A 10,613-nucleotide genomic window follows, 5' to 3' on the forward strand; every position below is an offset into this window, starting at 1 on the left:
TGCTTGAGTACAAAAACAAAAAGGTTATTAGTGTTCGGCAAAAATGCTTGCGTCTATACCTCATATAGCTCATATCAGAGTTGATATTGCAACCTAGAGGGGGGTGAATAGGTTGGAACCCTGTATTTAATCCTTTTTGAAAAACTTCAACAATTTGGTTAGCACAACAAAATAAAAATCAAAGAGAGGAATTAGAGACAGGAGATTTTTATAGTGGTTCAGCGAATTGCTTAGTCCACTCTTCCATGGGGTTCTCTTGAACACTCACTAGTATCCACTATGCTCAATACTTACACCGATGTTGGTTTTCACAGAAGCCAACTCTTTTTTTACAATACTCAGAGAGCCCAAATCTCAACTTCTAGTACACGCAGACCAGAACCACAAAACTCTCAAACTACTGGTACACGCAGACCAGTTAACTCACCAATAAACCAAGACTCCAAACCTAACTAATACACAGTGGATATGGTTCTCTCTCTCTCACCAGGTAGGATAAGTGTAAGGATGAAATACGAGTGTGGCTCACAACCTCTCAAGAGTAAAGCAAGATTCAACAATGAAAGCTTTCTCCCTTTGTGAGGAGTCTGGCAAATAAAATCTACAGTGAGAAAAAACCAGACTAGGATTATTGTAACAAGATGCTCTTCGAATGCTTTGCAAGACTTGGTAACTAAAAGTTGGAGAGAGCTTCTCTTTATAGTGAACAAGTGAATCCCAGAAGATCTTGCAGATGTAGCCCAACGTTCAACTCATTGAATTTTGTTTCTCTTTGGTGGCTCCTGCGCATAAAGTCAATATATGCGCACGCAAAATCCAACGATATCATATAGCACAACGTACAGTCATAAATGCAAATCTACCTTTTTCAAATCTTTGAAAAACTGAGAATCCAACTAAATTAAAAGAGCAGGCAAAGACAAAAGCAAATATATGCAATTACTTCATATCTCCTTTCTTTTTTTTCCTTTCCTTTTTTCCGGATTTGTGAATTAAGAATGAGAAAGTTGCCTTGTCATTTTCTCAAATTGAAAGAGGCAAGATATGGATACAAGATAGAAAATACATTTTGCATAAAATGTTTGAAGAAAATCCAAAGAATATGGCGTGGACCCATGATACAATCTAGGAAACGAAACAGAGTAATGAAACAGAGAATACTCTGTTTTTGGAAAGCTTCCGCCAGGCTTCCTTTAGGCATGCCTAAAGGCCTTACTACAAGCCTTCCGCCCAAGCTTCCGCCAAGGCTACCGAGTCCTACTTGGACGGGGTTGTTACTGGCCGGCCTTTTTTGTCTCCATATATCCTGTTCAGCCCCGCCGGCGTCACACCCTTTCTGCCCAACCCCTGTTTCAACTAATGTACCCAAAATACCCCGCTCATATCGTCGCTCATCTTCACCCGCTCAAAGGCATAGCCGCCGCCCTAGTCATCAAGGCCCTCAAGGAGAACATCTCGCTCGTGTGCACGTTTATTGCTCGTCGAAGAGGAAGGGGGCGATGGCAGCGTCCTCTTTTGTCAACGACAATTCCTTCTCCGCCTTCAACGAGTGATTCCCCTCGTCCACGGCGGCCCAGAGCTGCCGCCTCCTCATCGCATGGGCCTCCGACAACAACCTCCTCAGATCTACATCACCTACACCAGGTGGGGGTACGCCGCGTTCGCCGCCGACCTGCTCGGTCACGGCCATCAACATTACCGCAATGACGGCGCCGTTTGAGGTCCAAGCCTTGTCGTCTCCGATAGCCACAAGCTCCACAATTGGAGCGAAGGTAGATAAATCGGCGTCGAGCAGTTCGAGCTCCACAGTTGGAGCGAGGATGCTGATTTCTTCAAAAAAAATTATGCTTGCGACGATGCGAAAGCTGGTTCAGCAATTTTACATCTAGTAATCATATATTGCATGTATACTGCTGCAATCAAACGCTTCTCCTTCTCCAGAAACTGCCCACCTCGAGATGCTCATCTGTATCTCTCGATAATAAAAAGGAGATGCATTGTCGAGCGGAAATTCACACCGTGTTTTTATTTTTTGAGTGGTGTGAATTCTTGAAAAGAGGCTGCAAGGATTTTTTGAGTGGGGTAAATTTTTGAAAAGAGGTATGAATTCTGTAAGGAGATGTGAATTTTGCACAAAGATGTGAATTCTAACCTTTTTTCCGGATCTGAATAAGTTTTGCTGTAATTTTAAAAGCCAATGGCACAACAAAGAGGGGTGTGAATTCTTTTCAAGATATCTTTTATGTACATATGTCAACATAGTGTGGGTGTGAATTCTTAAAAGTGATGTGAATTCTTGCAAAGCAGAGAGCACACTATTTGAGAATAATGAGTAATATTTGGCGTAGTTCCCAATGTTTAAAAAAAAAGTGAAAAAAGAAGTCCAATAGTTACATCGGAATGTGAATAATTTTTTATTTACATTGCCAAATCTAATTTTGAAGCATTCACATCTAAGAATTTGCACACCCAGCAATTCACACGAAAAAATTCACTCCAAGAATTCCTAAAAGGATGTGAATTTTAGGAGTGTGAATTCCACAAAGATGTGAATTTTACAAAGGGGTGAGAATTCTCGAAGGTGTGAATTCTCGATGGTGTGAATTCTCGGAGGTGTGAATTCTTGGGGTATGAAAGTGATTGGGGCAAAATAGTAAAAGCATCTTTAAAAGGGGTCTAGATGGGATAGCAATTTAAAAAAGGGTTTGCAAGGAACCCAATGTAAAATTTGGGACCGGCCAGGAATTTTCCCTATTTGGACTAGTTTGATCCGGATATAACTTGTTCAAATAATTAGGCCTTAGGCCCAATGCTCTTACAACCAGCACAATATCAAATTAAGTCCAACAACATAATAATTATGTCCAACAACACGGCCTAACAAATTGCAAACCTGAGCATATCAAAATCAAGTCTAGTACATAAAATTAAAGATTTTGCATACCATTGAAATCCATTTTAATAGGGTAGCATCAACAAAATACCTAACAAGAGCTAGCATTAGTATAGAAGTAAGCATTTTTGAAGAAAAAATAAGTTACAATTACTAATACTATACTACAGAATTATCGCAAAGTCGGGGGTCTCGGATCCACTACTAATTGGGCTGGAACAACACGAAGATGAACAACTCTAGAGTCTGGATAGCCATAAGCAATTGTGAACAAGATACGGGTTTTTGAGAGAACAATTCGGGTAGATAAAAGTGTTAGTAATATTGGCATTTTCTGGGTTGTATCAAACCATTTTGCTTTTATATAATTGGGATTGAAGGGTAGAGTATGCTAGGATTATGTCTAGAGTCTCTGCCCGGTGGTTCAAGAAAAGTTGACAAAGCTTGTGCAAAGTTCAAAGGGCTTGGAGCTTGTTTCGGAAAGGTATATCCATATGCATGCATTATACAACTAGTCTAAACGATTTTCCATGCATAATGAGTTTTTCTAATGCCTAAAGCTTTAAGAGAATTACCCTTGATTAAACATCTTAGGCTTTAAATCGATTATTGTTTTTGCCTTTAAGTAAATTCTTTGGTTAGCCTTGGTAAGGAGGAAAAACATGTCAAAATTGTCTTAGGCACGGAAAAGCCTTGCCTTCAATTTATGACCAGTGAGTAGGGCTTTCCTTAGAGCTACCTAGCTGGCGCAAGTAGCGCTTTGGTGCGGTTCCTTAGCGCTTCTCCTAGCGAAAATGCAAGAGATTGAATAACGCTTCCTTTGCACTCGAACACTTCTCTAGCGCTATGGAATAGATTGAATGGCGCTTCATTTGCGCCTCCTTGCGTGGGTAGCATTCCATGGCGCTTCCCCAGGGCTGGTAGCACCGCCCTAAAATGCACCAGATTACATCATTTTTGCCTATGTGTCACGTTTTGATTGGCCCATGATTAGGCTCGTGACACTATACTAGTATAATGCTCATGCTTCACACGTTTCTGCGCGCTCATTAATTTAATTGGTAGTCGGAAAGTTAATATATGTATGTTATTTTTGTTCATACCACCAACTATATACTTTTCGAGTACGTTCAACGGTTCAACTTCAACAATCATCACTCAAATATCATAAAATGACGAAACCGTGATATACTCGAATTTTTTGTAGTTATGCTTTGGACAATTAAAAATGATACCAAAATCAAATCTTTCCAAAAGGATAAAGGTGAAGAGAGAAGCTACTTTGATTAACCTTCATCTAGGGCTTGAATGGAGTGAAAACAACAACCACATTATATATGCCCACCAAAGCCAAATGAGTTGGAGATACCTGCACGAAATGGGCAAATTTGATTAGTGAATGTTGAAATATTATTTATTTGCTAAACAATATTGGAATATGAGAAATTTGGATAACAAAATGTTCAAATGTTTGATTAGTATATAGGTTGCTAAAGATATATTATCTTCCTTGCCAACAAAGCAAAAACATGTAACAAAGGCACTTAAAGGTCATTGCATGGTTTTTGTAACCAATAAACCGCATGTATGGATTGAGTATTATGCTTCTACAGTTTCATAATTTTTTAAAAGAGGGACTAGAATACGTACAAACATGGACTTCATGCTCTTTCTTCACGTTTGGAATAGTGTCGACTGTGACATCAGACTCCAAGTTTTGCAAAATTAGAGAACCATAAGGACATGAAGTGCATCATAAAATTGAATAACGTACTGAGAAAAATTTAGCATAATTAGAGGAAGGGGCTTTCAGTGCAGTACACATTGGTTAATGGTTGGATGCAGCCAGCTAGTGTTGATTGTTTTTATGGTTGCAATAGCTTCCAATCCTCCTGCAGCTCCAAGCGCATGTAAACATTCAACAATATTGATATGGCAATTTCATGCCAACAAATTTATGCAATACTAAAATGAACAACATATGAACTAAGAAAGAGATCAGGACCTTCTGAATAGCGATGGAGACGAATTTGCAGCCGAGAACAATGTGATTGAGCAAGATGAGAGAGAGAGAGAGAGAGAGAGAGAGAGAGAGGAGGAGGAGGAGGAGGAGGAGGAGGAAGGTTTTTATATAGATTCAATACCCTTAAATTACGGAAAAGCCTTCTTCTTTTTTGACCAAGCGAAGGAGAACCTAAAATACCCCTGAAAAGCCTTTTCTTCTTGACTAAGAAAAGGAGGACTAAAAATACCTAAAATACCCCCGAAAAGCATTTTCTTCTTAACTAAGCAAAGGAAAATAAAAAATACCGAAAATACCCCACCTATTAAATCTACTATTGCCAAACTACAAGGGTAATTTCGTATATTCATGAAATGGCTATGCCTTCCACTCTTCTCCCTTTTCCCCTTAAACTCAATACCAAGCTACATAAAATGCCTCAACCTCTAAAATCTATCATTGCCAAATTAAAAGGGCAAATTCATCTTTTTACAATGTACCTCATTTTCTTCTTGACAAAGCAACATTTGCCATAAATTAAGGGGAAAAAAAGTGAATGAAGCACTTCAAAAGTCAAAAGTAAGCCATAAACTTACGGTAAAAAAAGTGAAGAAAGTACTTCAAAAGTCAAAAGTAAGCCATAAATCAAGGGGAAAAACACAAAATAAGGTGCCCACTCAATTTTCCTAAACAGGATAAGTCCAAAATACCCTCAAAAGTCCAATACGATGCCTTTAAAAACTACAAGGGCAAATTCATCTTTTCGCAATGTGGCTATGCCAAACACAACTCACTCTTTTGCCCTCCAACAAAATGCCAAATTAAAATAATACCTCGTTCATCATAAATAAAGGAGAGCATTGGCAAATCGATCATTTCACCAAGTGGCTTGGCTTGCCATCCTACATTCTTTTATTACAAGTATATTGATTGATAACGTCAAATACCAAAACTACCCAAACACCAACACTTGCAAGGGCAAAACGAAAAGGAAAAGTTTGGAGGGCAATAATGTAATTTCACACAATGCCTTAGCTTACCATGCTAGGTTCTTTTACTACAAGTGTATTGATATACTCATTTTTCTCCCAATTAGGGTACACACTTGCATCAGCCCACTTTTTAGAGGGAGAAAACCCTTTCCTAAATTACTCTTGTTGTGTTTGGGGCGCGCATGGGTGTTGCGCCTATCTCCACTGTCCGTCTCGGTAATCAATGCTTCAGATTTGTCGAAGACAGTAATGCCCCGATTTTTGAAAATAAAATCGGAGGTTTTAAATATTGATTTCTAAAAATTTAATGAATTAAAATTCAAAATCCAAACCGGATAATACCCTAAAGTTTCGTCTATTACAAATTATCGTAGAAATACTGAAAATAGTCTTTGTGGTAATAAACTAAACAAAATAACAGAGCCATCTTCTAAGTTTGATACGGATCCCAAGCATATTCTGGCTCAGCTCCCACCTCTGGGTTCTCTTCAGCATTAAACTGTTCACCTTCAGGATTTGGTGTCTCTTCTTGATTATCTGCAAAATCTGGCACGGAAGCCAGGCAATCCGTACCTGAGTGAACAAGTTCACCCCGTAGTATAATCCAACCCAACTACCCTTCTTACTTTACAGTTAGCATGTAACAGAATAATAATAGTGCGAAAAAGTAATACAGAGTTTGTTCCACATAAATCAGTTTATTACTATCCATTAACTTGACGTGTAATCTAAGATCTCCTCCGCGGGATCTTTCCTCCCCAACCGCTAGCTATGCCCTGTCCCATGAGCTCACTTTCTTTTGTTGTCGCGGATTGCACTTCAGTTATGTACCTAGCGTGTATCCCTCTCATTACAACAAAAGAAAGCTTATCATGCCCGAATCATAACCAGGGTTCGCTTATCTTATATACCACTTCACAATCATCACTGGGCTTACTTTGCCAGTATCAATACATCATTCATCATTGGGCTTACTTTGCCAATCATCATTCATCAATCAACACTGGGCTTACTTTGCCAGTTTCAAACCATCACATCCAACTCATCACATCTCAAAATCCCGCTTGCAGGCATTCTAAAGAAAACAAAACTTTTCAATTCATCCATTACCTAGCATCGTCTAAGTGAACTCTATTCGCATACCAACCCATGTCTCTAGGGTCCAATCTAGCATTCAATTAAGCAGTGATGCAATATACAACAAATCAATAATAATTAAAACAATTACTAAACAAAGTAATCACGCAACTCATTATGGACGGGCCGTTGCCCTTAATCTTGTATGGTCACACTGTCAATAATAAAGTAAGATATTTAAAAGAAATTAAAAGGAAAATTTTCTGGGCTCTTATTAATTAATTCTAAGATAATAGATTAATTCAAAACTAATTAAATACATTAATTGGATAAAAATATTGAAATATTTATCATGACCTTAATAAGAGTCCTACAGGTCCTATGCAACCAGTTGAGTGTCAAAAGTTGGGTTCGGAAGGTCACGGGATTAATTTACATAAAGACGTTTAAATAAAGTGGCCGAAAGTGAAGTAAATAGATAATAAATAATTTATAAATTTAAAATATGCTACTGCTAACAAAATTTCATCTTCAGAATATAGAGAGTCTAAATAAAATTATTCGGGCATTTATAATAAGGTTATAAGGTCGTAAAGAATTTTTGATTGGAAACGCTATAGAAATAATAATAAATAGTAAATTAAATAAAAAAAATATGCAATTAACAAGATAACATCTTTGAGGTGTGAGGAATCAAGGAAAAATAGTTTGGGTGTTAAAAATATTATTTGAAAGGTCGCAAATGTTTTTCGTTTGTAAACTTTGATGGATAACGAACAAATAATTTAATAAATAGATAATTAAATAAAAAAATATGATCTTAACAAGTTATGATCTTTGAAGTGTGAAAAATCTAGAAAAAATAGTTCGGGGGTCGAAAACGATGTTTGGAAGGTCGAAAAGTCGTTTCGAACCAAAACAGTGAAAACCGCAAGGTTGGACCGGGTTGACCTTGCGGCTGGGACCTCTGCCGCGAACTCAGCGACTGGTTCTTGCGGTCCGCAGGTTGCGGCCGCAAGGTTCGGGTTAGATTCGATTTTTTTGGTTTTTGGTCACGGTTTTGATGCATGGGTTCGTTCGAGCTATTGGGTTACGCATAAAAACAATAAATATACTTAGAGGAGTGTTTGGAAGGGATTATAATACCTTGAATTGGATTGAATTGATTTAAAAACCGAAACTTGAACTTTTGGGGAAGATGACTTCGGTTTTGCCGATCGGGGGACCTTGGGCTCGAATTGAACGATGCTCGGGGGTGCTTGGGGTTGAGGGAAGTGATTGGAATGATCAATTCGGGTTTCGGGTGGCTTAGGAATGCAAACCCACTTTTCTCTCTCTTTCTTTCTCTCTCTAGAACTCCATTGATTGGAGCTCCATTTTCTCCGAATTCTCTCTCTCTTCTGGACTGGTGGAATATGGGGAGTGGCGTGGTGTGCCCTAGGGTCGGGGTTATAGGGTATATATAAGAGAATTCTTTTGATAAGGAGAATAAAATTGTGTTTCAATGGGATTCAAACTCTTGGCTTGAGATGGACGAAAATAAGGGCGGAGATACGATCAGGGAAAGGAAGTTGAGACAGAGTAGGAGAGGGAGAGATAGAAGGAATTATAATCATGCATGCATGCAATTAAAAAGGAATTAAAATAAGATAATTAGAATAGAATAATTGTGTTTGTAAAATAAATCCTATTAAGGCATTAATTAATTTTATTATCAGTAAAACTAATTAATTAATTTTTATTATCAATAAAATTAATTATATGATATTATTATTAAAAGAAAATATCGGGTTGTTACAAAGACTATTAACTTGGGTGCTAACGCCCAGCAAGATCCCGAGTTCGTGTATTCATGCATTAAAGATGATTTCAATTGCATGATCATATTTTTGTCAATCTATGAAAATACTCACATCAACAAGCTGCTCAAAGTCGTCAAAAAAATTACGCGGATGTCGGAAAAAGGGAGGTGGAATTTCACGAAGGAGATTGGGTATTTCTAAAGATTTCACCAATGAAAGGGGTATTGCGCTTTGGAAAGAAAAGGAAATTAAACCCCCGATACGTTGGTCCATTTGAGACCATAGAAAGGGTAGGGCCGGTAGCTTACCTTTTAGCCTTGACTCCCGAGCTCGCCAACATCCACAACGTTTTCCACGTGTCAATGCTAAAGTCCTATGTGTCAGACCCATCACACGTATTAGTCACGCTGCCAAAAGAATTGAAGCAGGACTTAACTTATGAAGAGCGGCCAGCTAGGATCCTGGATCATTCAGAAAAATAGCTAAGAAATAAAATAATTCCACTAGTTAAAGTCTGGTGGGATAACCAGTCCGGTGGAGAAACCATGTGGAAAAAATATGATGACATGAGAGCACGATACGTACCCGGAGCTTTTTGAATAAAGTATGATTGCACTATGTTTAACTCCTAAGTTTTACCAAGTTTGGAGGACCGGACTTCTTAAGGTGGGGAGAATGTAACGCCCTGACTTTTAAAAATACAAATAAGACAAATAAAAAAGATACAAATAAACTAATAAAGGGTTAAGATTTAGCGGGCCATTTACTGTTAGGATTTAGGTAAAAAAAAAATTATTTCCCGTGTATGTTTTTTTTAGAGATTTTTAGATATCATACCAACCTTGCTAACGATGCACCACGGCATTAGATTGTGGCATGAGTCGCCACAAAACGTAGCAGGGGTTTTAAGAGGAATAGTCCAGAGAAAGAATATTCTAGGTATCCCTAGATTTTATCCTAAGCATCAAAAGAATATTCTCGGCATCAAATCCTAGATTTTATTATTGTAAGAATATTCTCAGCATCAAACTCCTAGATTTTATTATTCTAGAAATATGCTTGGGCATAAAAGAATATTTTTAGAATTATTCCACATAAGGTTAATTAAGGAAGGAATATGCTTGAGTTATTCTCTTAACCCTTCTACTATAAATACCACACTTACATCAATACACACCTCACACAACACATGACACACACCACTAGCAAGTAAATAGAAGGAAAAAGAGAGGGAATGAGAGGAGGAGAGGGGGAAAAGAAATAGGGAAGAGAAAAAAAAGGAAGGGAATTGCAAGGAGGACCGGTACGATTCAAAAGATCTTATAGTTAATTTCAGAATCAAAGAGGTGAGTTATGACTTATCTCAGTTGCATGAATTTTTGTAACGATTATGTGTTTTTTTTTTTTTTTGTACGTCGGAAATTCGTAAGGATTATGTTTTGAACTTACCAAAGTATGGTTATTTAACATTTGAATTCTTTTGTAGCAAATATGCCATGGAATTATGATGTTTTGAACAGTTTACGGAAGAAAAAAAAGTATTATCTATATATCCGAATGATGTCTCTGGAATCTAGGGGACATTAAAGATACAAGTCAAAATGATGTTATAAGGGCAGAATGGAAGGGGGCATAGCCGAGTGTCCAATTGAATTGATCAATTCACGTTATGCGCGTTGGGGGTCGCTCCCTCATTACCGGCGGTAATCGTTGGATGGTATCATATTATTATATAGATGTTATGCACATAATTGTTTTGGTTACAGCTTAAGCCGTGAAAAGCTGAAATTATGATATTGGTTACAGTTGAAGCCATGAAAAACTGAAGTTATGGTTTTGGTTACAGT

Source organism: Rhododendron vialii, chromosome 4a (genome assembly GCF_030253575.1).
Source record: "Rhododendron vialii isolate Sample 1 chromosome 4a, ASM3025357v1".
NCBI lineage: Eukaryota > Viridiplantae > Streptophyta > Magnoliopsida > Ericales > Ericaceae > Rhododendron > Rhododendron vialii.